Source organism: Ranitomeya imitator, chromosome 5 (genome assembly GCF_032444005.1).
Source record: "Ranitomeya imitator isolate aRanImi1 chromosome 5, aRanImi1.pri, whole genome shotgun sequence".
NCBI classification, from domain to species: domain Eukaryota; kingdom Metazoa; phylum Chordata; class Amphibia; order Anura; family Dendrobatidae; genus Ranitomeya; species Ranitomeya imitator.
The window spans coordinates 76,097,707-76,108,630 of NC_091286.1; positions in this window are offsets into that span (position 1 = coordinate 76,097,707).

Below are 10,924 nucleotides of genomic sequence, written 5' to 3' on the forward strand. Positions count from 1 at the left end.
TGAAGGACTCACAGACTATGAGAAATAAGATTCTCTGGTGCAAGATGGTGCACCACCACATTATGGGTGTCAGGTCTGAGCATTCCTACATGAACAGTTTCCTGGAAAGTGGATTGGTCATCCTGGGCCAGTTGAATGGCCTCCAAGGTCTCCTGATCTGACCCCCTTAGACTTTTATCTTTGGGGTCATCTGAAGGCAATTGTCTATGCTGTGAAGATACGAGATGTGCAGCATCTGAAACAATGGATACTGGAAGCCTGTGCTAGCATTTCTTCTGCAGTGCTGCTATCAGTGTGTCAAGAGTGGGAGAAGAGTGTTGCATTGACAATCCAACACAATGGCCAGCACTTTGAACACATTTGGTAAGTGGTCATAAACTAGTAAATAACTCAAGAAAGAATAAAGTTACGTTAAAACCAAGCACACCATTGTTTTTCTTGTGAAATTATCAACAAGTTTGTTGTGTCACATGATCCTCTTCCTATTGGAAAAAAAAGTTGGATTCAAAATGGCCGACTTCAAAATGGTCGGCATGGTCACCACCCATCTTGAAAAGTTTTCCCCCTCTCATATACTAATGTGCCACAAACAGTAAGTTGATATCACTAACCATTCCCATTTTATTCAGGTGTATCCATATAAATGGCCCAACCTGTATATATATAATCATTATATATCAGTTAGTTACTATTTTAGGTTAATTAGGATTATCATAATTATTAATATTTGCCAAATATCAGAATAATGAGGGAGAGAATGTTTTAGGGCATTTTTATTACCATATATTTGAGTATTTTTCAGCACATTTTTTTGTGCTGAAATTGCCCCCTCGGCTTATACACAAGTCATTGTCCCAGTTTACGGCGGCGGAGCAGCGGGTCACAGGAGGCAGAAGCCGGCGGCTGCGGCTAAAACCTGTGCCCACTGCTAAAGATAAATGAATATTCACTGCACTGGCAAAGAATATAAATTTATCTTATAGCACAGGCACAGTTATTTCCGCAGCCGCAGGATCCAGTATAAAAGAAAAAAAAACATCCTACTTACCTTTCCTGCGTGCCCTCGCACTCACAGCATCTCATTCCGGTGCCAGCAAGTCCTGAGGCCGGGCGATCATGTGTTCCCGCTCATTAAGGTAATGAATATTCACCTCTATCCTCTATAACAAGCAGAAGAGACTTTTTTGGTCTGAAGAACACAAGGAATGGACATTAGACCAGTGGAAATCTGTGCTTTGGTTTGATGAGTCCAAATTTGAGATCTTTGGTTCCAACGACAGTGTCTTTGTGCAACGCAGAAAAGGTGAACGGATGGACTCTACATGCCTGGTTCCCACCATGAAGCATGGAGGAGGAGGTGTGATGGTGTGGGGGTGCGCTGCTGGTGACACTGTTGGGGATTTATTCAAAATTGAAGGCATATTGAACCAGCATGGCTACCACAGCATCTTGCAGCAGCATGCTATTCCATCCGGTTTGGGTTTAGTTGGACCATCATTTATTTTTCAACAGGATAATGACCCCAAACACACCTCCAGGCTGTGTAAGGGCTAAGACCAAGAAGGAGAGTGATGGGGTGCTACGCCAGATTACCTGGCCTCCACAGTCACCAGAGCTGAACCCAATCGAGATGGTTTGGGGTGAGCTGGACCGCAGAGGGAAGGCAAAAGGGCCAACAAGTGCTAAGCATCTCTGGGAACTCCTTCAAGATTGTTGGAAGACTATTCCCGGTGACTACCTCTTGAAGCTCATCAAGAGAATGCCAAGATTGTGCAAAGCAGTCATGAAAGCAAAAGGTGGCTACTTTGAAGAACCTAGAATATAAGACATACAGTAATTTTAGTTGTTTCACACTTTTTTGTTAAGTATATAATTCCACATGTGTTAATTTATAGTTTTGATGCATTCAGTGTGAATGTACAATTTTCATAGTCATCAAAATACAGAAAAATCTTTAAATGAGAAGGTGTGTCCAAACTTTTGGTCTGTACTGTATTCCTCACTAATAATGTAAGAAGTGTCAGTGTGCAAAATTTGTGAGCTCTGTTAAAATAAAGGGTTAAATCACGGAAAAAAACTGGCGTGGGCTCCGGTGCAATTTTCTCCGCAAGAGTGGGAAAGCCAGTGACTGAGGGCAAATATTAATAGCCTAGAGAGGGACCATGGTTATTGCCCCCCCGGCTAAAAACATCTGCCCCCCAGCCACCCCAGAAAAGGCACATTTGTAAGATGCACCTATTCTGGCACTTAACCACTCTCTTCCTACTTCCGAGTAGCCATGGGATATGGAGTAATAAGGGGTTAATGTCACCTTGCTAATGTAAGGTGACATTCAGCCTGGTTAATAATGGAGAGGTGTCAGTAAGAAACCTATCCATTATTCCAATATTATTAAAGGGTTAAAAAAACACACACACATTAGGTAAAAAGTATTTTAATGAAATAAATACACATGGTGTTGTAATAGCTTTATTATATGTTCAATCCAAATGACAACCCTTGTCATCTGCCAAAAAAATTAATAAAAAAACAACAATATCCCATACCTGTCCGTCGTACAGTCATGTCCCACGATGTAAATCCATCTGAAGGGGTTAAATAATTTTACAAGCATGACCCTGCTAATGCAGCTGCCCCTGACTGTAAAAACTGGGGAATGAATGGAATGCAAGGGAACGTAGCTACCTAGACTTGGGGTGCTGCGCCCCTAGCTGGCATAAACTCATATGAACTCTAGCGTGGGAATTTTTCAGAATATTTTCTCATGCTAGAGTTCATATGACTTTATGCCAGCAGTGGGTGCAGCACTGCAAGTCTTCAAAGCTGCATTCCCCAGTGTTTTACAGCCAGAGGCAGCTGCATTAGCAGGCTCCTGGTTGTAAAATTATTTAACCCCTTCAGATGGCGTTGGATAGAAAGTTAGTCAGAACGCAGCCTGGGAGAGCTCCAGGGAGGACCTGTCAGGGGTGGGTTCCTGTCAGGAACCTAGCAGAAGGACAGAACGCAGAGGAGCCGCGCCTGCACTACCTTGCGGCGGCATCCTAAGAAAGGACACGAAGAGAAGGATATTGTGGAGAAGTGAGAAACGAGATCAAAGCACAAAGGAGAGCCAGTAGCAGTCGTGCCCCAAGAACGGCAACATCCTACTGAGGCGCGTAGCCAGTGACCGGAACACCGAGGACGTAACTGACTCCAAGCATTACTTCAAATACCGCAGGACAGTTGATTATAGGTTGGCTGTCTACCATACATCACCTAAGAAGATATAGGGGGCAAGTGTGGAGAGGGGCGTCTCTAGGGTCCCAGAATAGCTCCAAGCCTTCCCGTCAAACGGGTGCGTCCTATCCAGATAAACTTGGGGGACGAGAGAGAGAAAGAACGAGCACGAAAGTTGTGAGGACTATCCCGAATGCTCAGCAGGGAAGAATTACAACACACAGGCGCTAGTGGTAGGCACTGATTTCCACCTGCAAAGGGAACTCTGGATGTGCCTTCGGACCGGCCGGACTCAGCCAGCCCTGTTAGCAGTGCTCTGAATTGCGGATCCCGAAGTAATCAGTAAAAAGAGAGTGCAACCCTGTGTCCTCGTTATTAACTGCGCCTCACATCATCGCAACCTACACTACTGGGAATCACTGGGGATATACTTCGCCTGAGGGAAGGTATTCCATCTTGCTGCCATTCCATCACCCCAGTGGACCCCTAAGCAGCGTCGGTCACCCTGACCGAATACCACAGGTGGCGTCACAAATCCTTGACAAACTTCATCAACCTTTCATTGGACACCTATTAGCAGGGTCACTGACCGGGTCCAGCCACCGTGACAACCCTAGAACTGAGACAGAGAGGACCAATACCGAGTAACCCATGGCCCTGTGTCTGGGGGCGCTCCATAAACACTTCACGGGAGAAATAATGAGGGAAGTCATGCAGGTCCTGGGAGTACAGCAAGCATTTCATACACCATATAGACCACAAAGTAGTGGGAAAGTGGAAAGACTAAACGGGACACTTAAACTGAAAATTCAAAAGGACATGGCAGACACAGGAAAGAGCTGGGTAGAGTGCTTGCCTCTTGCACTCTTTTCAGTCAGACACACTCCAAATAGAAAGACAGGCTTGTCTCCATTTGAAGTCCTGTTTGGTAGTGCACCAAAGACTGGTCTGTACTTCCCACACGTGCTACAAATGCAACACGGTTCTGTGACAGCCTATGTCCAGGCCTTACAGGAAAGACTTAATGTGGTACATAAACATGTGTTCTCATCCATTCCAGATCCTAATGAAAGTGGAGATATGCACCAACTGAATCCAGGTGATTGGGTGGTTATACACAGACACGTAAGAAGGAGCCTGGACCCACGATTTGACGGCCCCTTCAAAGCCCAGCTGACCACAACCACCTCAGTAAAACTTGAGGGAAAGCCCACCTGGATCCACGCCAGTCCCTGCAAGAAGGTCCTTTCACCAGCAGAATGACTGTTCTCCTAATCACCTTGCTGGCAGTGACAGGATTACTGCACTCTACAGAGGCACAGGATAAACTCTTAAATGTTGACTAGGACAACAAACTTATTCAACATCATGCTGTTCTTATAAAGGACATGGAAGGACAAAATCCGAAAGACTGTTGAATCTGAACACAGCCCAGTATCTGCAAGGACTATGCCATACTTCACCTTGCCTCTGGAGCCATGGAATATATTAACCCCACACTACATACACAATGAGACTTGGACTCAATCTAGGTTTTGGGGAAAAGTTGTGCCTCGTGACATATCTGCCTCATTGGCTATAATCGGATGGGCTGCTAATCCCTGGTTCAGTTTAATATAACGTGGCCTAAGGTACAAATGTGGTGGCAGAAGTATGATTCAGACGTCGGAAATGTGGTCGCCAGGAGGAGGACTGAAATCCCTCATTCAGACACCATTCACAATGATGGACTGTGGTTCAGTCTTCAACACACTGGAGCAAATACCTGTGGTGAGGACAATAATTGCTTCCATATATACACTTATGATCAAACACAGGTTAATGAGACGGTGTACCAAGATGGTGCTGAAGGATGTAAAGCATCTATGGGTAAAATACTAAGAAAAGAAAGGGGTAAATGTACATTTAGTATAAACGGAAAACAAATGAATAATACTTGGTGTGCCCATAAACCTATGTTGGAACTTTTGAGTTTATACCAATGTATACAGACCCCTGGTCACATTTGTGTTCTCCCCGAAGGAGTACTCTTAGTTTGTGGACATCATGCCTACAGGTGGGTGAACCCTGACATAAGAGGGGTTTGCACTCTTGCCAAGCCCAAGCTGACACCAGCCACTTTCATAGTTCTGTATAGTAAAATGGACACAGCCGCGGTCCCAATTCACACCTTGTATAGAAGCGCTGCAGACAATAAGCCCCATCCAAATGGTAGAAATGCGGATAACAAATAAAATATTCAGTAGTATGCTAATGTACCCCTTCATAACACAAATGTGGGATAAGTTCGTGGAAGCTACTGACTACCTGGATGATCAGATTTTCCAGGTTCTTGAAGTTCTTAATGAAACTAATATAATACAGAGGCAATTAATCATAGTTACTAACCAACATACTATAGTACTGGATTACCTGACAGCAAAAGAAGGAGGAATGTGTCAGATAATTGGTCCCACCTGTTGCAATTACATTGACCCTGCTGGCAATCTCCGGACCAGGGCCGGTATAGAAAAAATAGGTGAATTTAGAGACCAAGGTCGGGATCACACACAGCGAAATATGGCCGAGTCTCGCAGGTTAAAACCAAGCTCTGGCACCGGCACTCCAGAGCGGAGCGTGCGGCCGCATAGCAATACATGGAGCTGCACGCTCCGCTCCGGAGTGCCGGTGCCAGAACTTGGTTTTAACCTGCGAGACTCGGCCGTATCTCGCTGTAGTGTGACTCCGGCCCAATGGTTAAAGCAGCACAGTGCGAACAGAGACTCCTGGTGGGGTCACACATTCTCATTTTTAAATCCAGCAAGTTGTTTAATGGCCTAGCAGGATGGATTTTTGGCATTGTACAGACTTGTATGCAAAGTTTGTTGTTTTGTTTATTGCTTTATGTGGCCGTAAAAGCGCTAATATATGTATTACCTAAGCTATTGAATAATGTATGTGTGGAGAAAAAATCTAAGGCTGAACCTTCCGTAGTGTATCACTGACGGGGAAAGTGAGTGTCCACACTGAGGGTGGATGGGCGAAGCAGGTAGGAAGCCCCCTTATGGGTACTAGACCCATGAGACAGTAGCTCCTTTGTGGACATCAGCTGACCCCGTGGCAAAGGTTATACCATTTACAAAAGGGGAAATTGATATAGAAGGGTTAATGTTTTGCCTTTAAATGCCTTTTGCCTTTAATTGCTAGAATTGGTAGAATTTATTCTCATGACACAGTGGTCTGGTAGTCTATTCTTCAAGGACACTATACTTCTTATCATATATGTTCTCAATAGTCAGCCACAGCATGTTCTGGGTACGTGGGAAATAAAGTATGACCCTGGGTAACGGTGGGGGCTACGTGAGTCACATTGAGTTACATTTGTTGTAAATGGTATAAAATATTGCCTTGTGTTTGAGTATATCAGATAAAAGGGACTTGCTCACAAAACGTGTGTGCGGTTCCCTCTTTCTCCAAGCGCTTGTCAATTAAGGGCGTAATTCCACAATTTGGCCTCACTGGTGACCTGGCTATCTGACTCTGGGTCAGCGCGAAAACAGCTACGACCTTATCATATATCAGTATTTGTAAGCCAAAACCAGGAGTGGGTGATAAATACAGTAGTGGTGACGTGTTTCTGTTATACTTTTCCTCTGATTGTTCCTCTCCTGATTTTGGCAAATACTGATGTAAAATACGGAGCAAATTCTGAATGTGTGAATGTGGCCTTAGGCTGAATCCGCACACAAAATTGACAAACTGCGTATTTTAAAATAACACCACAGGTGAATTTCACTACAAAGGTTTTCAGCATTGTGTAGCTGAGATTTCTTAGCTGGCACTATATGGCTGTGCACATATATATAGCTGGCACTATATGGCCGTGCACATGGCCGTATTTTCGATTAGGGATCGCATTCAGCCATGCATGTCAATGAGGTTGTAGAAAACATTGGACTGCACTTGGATGACATCGAAGTGCAGTCCGATTTCCACGCAGTGAGAAAATAGAGAAGATGGAGACATTTTCTCACACTATGATCACACTCAGATGAGAGGATATATGCTCGTGTTACCCTAGCCTTATGCTGTAGGTTTTCTGTACCCAGATCCTCACCAAGTAAGCAGCGTTTACAATGTGTTGGCAAGCCCAGAACTAACAATTACCTGATATGAATAATTAACTGCACTCTGAATTCTGCCAGGAATCCCCCGCGCTCTGCATAATGGCAGCTCTGTGTCTGGCAGCCGGTATCATGTCCGTTATCGGGCCGGGTCTGCTGCGGTTGCGTTACTGATACCTTCCTTATATTAGGAGATTGATATTTTCGCCATCTATGAACGTTCCGTAAAGCGCCCCCAGTGCGGAGCTCCACACTATAATAAAGCGGCTCTTTCACTTTGGGTTGACGGCATGATTTGCCATGTCACGCCGTAATGTGGTTCCAGTATTATTGAGCTGTTTATCACTTTCCTCCAACACATGGTGACCCGGAGGGAAAACCGAATGAGTGATTATCTACCCTCGTCTACATCAGGCTGGAGATAGGCGCAGACTAGCAAGCAGGAATAGTGGACATCAGCCACTCCAGAGTATCCCCCAGAAATAAAGCGCCTGGTTTTCAAGTGTGACATCTATTTTTTTTTCTGGTGATAACCTGAATATAGTAATAAAGAGGATGTCCATAGTCTTACACATTGGACGGTACCAGGGGCTACAGACGGGGCTGCCTTAGGTCATTCGCCAGGTATCTGCAGATATGGTGCACACATGCTATTCCGAAAAAGAAGACAGTTGCATGACACCTGCCAGCGATGCACGATACCTGATACTGGAGGCCTCGTCTACATCACCTCTGACAACCCGATGTGGACATGACAGGCCCTGGATGACCTCTTGAAAAATGTCCTCCAATGTGCAGGCACCATCTTATAGGGCAGGGGGAGCGGAGCAGATTGCTACATAGTTTTGTGAGGCAAGACTGATCAGACAGAGGGCACCGCGCACACTATATGCGTCATCGCGCCCTCTGACCTGAACAGTCAGAGCGCAGACGCCGGGAAGATGGAGGCGCCGGCCGGGAAGATGGAGCGACGCCCGGCGGCTGGAACGCGGACAGGTGAATATGCTATACTTACCTAGTCCTGGCGATCCTCGCGCTGTCCCTCTGCCTGGTCTTTGGTGCCGCAGCTTCTTTCTCTATCAGCGGTCACCGGCACCGCTGATTAGAGGAATGAATAGGCGGCTCCGCCCCTATGGGAGGTGGAGCCGCCTATTCATTTTTTTAATGAGCGGTCCCACGTGACCGCTGAAGAGGGGAAGACACTGCAGCACAGAAGCCCGTGGGATGGCAGGGACAGCGCGAGGATCGCTGGGACTAGGTAAGTATACCTCAGCGCCCTCATCCCCTCACCCGCCGACCCTGCCACCCACCTTGACTCGAGTATAAGCCGAGAGGGGCACTTTCAGCCCAAAAATTTGGGCTGAAAATCTCGGCTTATACTCGAGTATATACGGTACTTATTTGGGCCTACTTACTGTGTCTGCGCCAGTCATTACAGTTGTCCTCCACTGAACAAAGCAATGCCGCCTGTTTAGTCCTGTTTCAATTTTGAAATGCTTTTAGCCTACTTTTTTCTGGTGGCCCTACAAACTGTATCGGCGACACTCATTACAGTTGTACTCCATTGAACAAAGCTTTAGCACCTGTTTAGTCCTGATACCAATTATGAACTGCATTTAGCAACTTTTTTAGTTTGGGCCTAGTAACTGTGTCTGCGCCACTCATTACAGTTGTCCTCCACTGAACAAAGCTATGCCGCCTGTTTAATCCTGTTACCAATTTTGAACTGCTTTTAGCCTACTTTTTTCTTGTCAGCCTACAAACTGTGTAGGCGCCACTCATTACAGTCGTACTCCACTAAACAAAGCTATGGCGCCTGTTTAGTCCTGATACCAATTATGAACTGCATTTAGCCTACTTTTTTAGTTTGGGCCCAGTAACTGTGTCTGCGTCACTCATTACAGTCTTACTCCACTGAACAAAGCAATGCCGCCTGTTTAGTCCTGTTTCCAATTTTGAACTGCTTTTAGCCTACTTTTTTCTTGTGGGCCTACAAACTGTGTCGGCGCCACTCATTACAGTCTTACTCCACTGAACAAAGCAATGCTGCCTGTTTAGTCCTGTTTCCAATTTTGAAATGCTTTTAGCCTACTTTTTTCTTGTGGGCCTACAAACTGTGTCGGTGACACTCATTACAGTCGTACTCCACTGAACAAAGCTATGCTGCCTGTTTAGTCCTGTTACCAATTTTGAACTGCTTTTAGCCTACTTTTTTCTTGTGGGTCTGCAAACTTCAACTTTGTCACTGATTCATGAACATTATTGTCAAGAATCTGCTGATACTGAGAGGAATCCATGCATCCCTCAACTTTAACAAGATTCCCGGTGCTGGCATTGGCCACACAGCCCCAAAGCATGATGGAACCTACACCAAATGTTACTGTGGGTAGCAAGTGTTTTTCTTGGAATGCTGTGTTTTTTGGCTGCCATGCATAACGCTTTTTTGTATAACCAAACAACTCAATCTTGGTTTCATCAGTCCACAGGACCTTCTTCCAAAAAGAAATTGGCTTCTCCAAATGTGCTTTTGCATACCTCAGCCAACTCTGTTTGTGGCATGCTTGCAGAAACGGCTTCTTTCACATCACTCTCCCATACAGCTTCTCCTTGTGCAAAGTGCATTGTATAGTTGACTGATGCACAGTGACACCATCTGCAGCAAGTTGATGCTGCACCTCTCTGGAGGTGGTCTGAGGATTGTCCTTGACTGATATCACCATTCTTCTCTGCCTTTCTGATGTTTTTCTTGGCCTGCCACTTCTGGCCTTAACAAGAACTGTACCTGTGTTCCTCCATTTCCTTACTATGTTCCTCACAGTGGAAATTGACAGGTTAAATCTCTGAGACAGCTTTTTGTATCCTTCCCCTGAACAACTATGTTGAATAATCTTTGTTTTCAGATCATTTGACAGTTGTTTTGAGGAGCCCATGATGCGACTCTTCAGAGGAGATTCAAACAGGAGAACAACTTGCAAGTGGCCACTTTAAGTAGCTTTTCTCATGATTGCATACACCTGGCTATGAAGTTCAAAGCTCAATGAGGTTAGAAAACCAAAAAAAGTGCTTTAGTAAGTCAGTAAAAAGTAGGTAGGAGTATTTAAAACAAGAAATTGATAAGGGTGCCCATACTTATGCACCTGTCAAATTTAGTTTGAATGCTGATTGCACATTTTCTGTTAGTACAATAAACCTCATTTCAAGGCAGAAACATTACAGTGTCCAACAGTTATTAGATATATGAAACTGAAATAGCTGTTGCAAAAAAAACAATTTTTATAAAACATTAAGCTTAAGATTAATAGGGGTGCCCAAACTTTTTCACATAACTGTACTACAGGGTGGGCCATTTATATGGCTACACCTAAATAAAATGGGAATGGTTGGTGATATCAACTTCCTGTTTGTGGCTCGTTAGTATATGGGAAAGGGAAATCTTTTCAAGATGGGAGGTGACCATGGCGGCCATTTTGAAGACGGCCATTTTGGATTCAACTTTTTTTTTTTTTCAATGGGAAGAGGGTCATGTTACACATCGAACTTATTGAGAATTTCACAAGAAAAGAAATGGTGTGCTTGGTTTTAACATAACTTTATCCATTCATGAG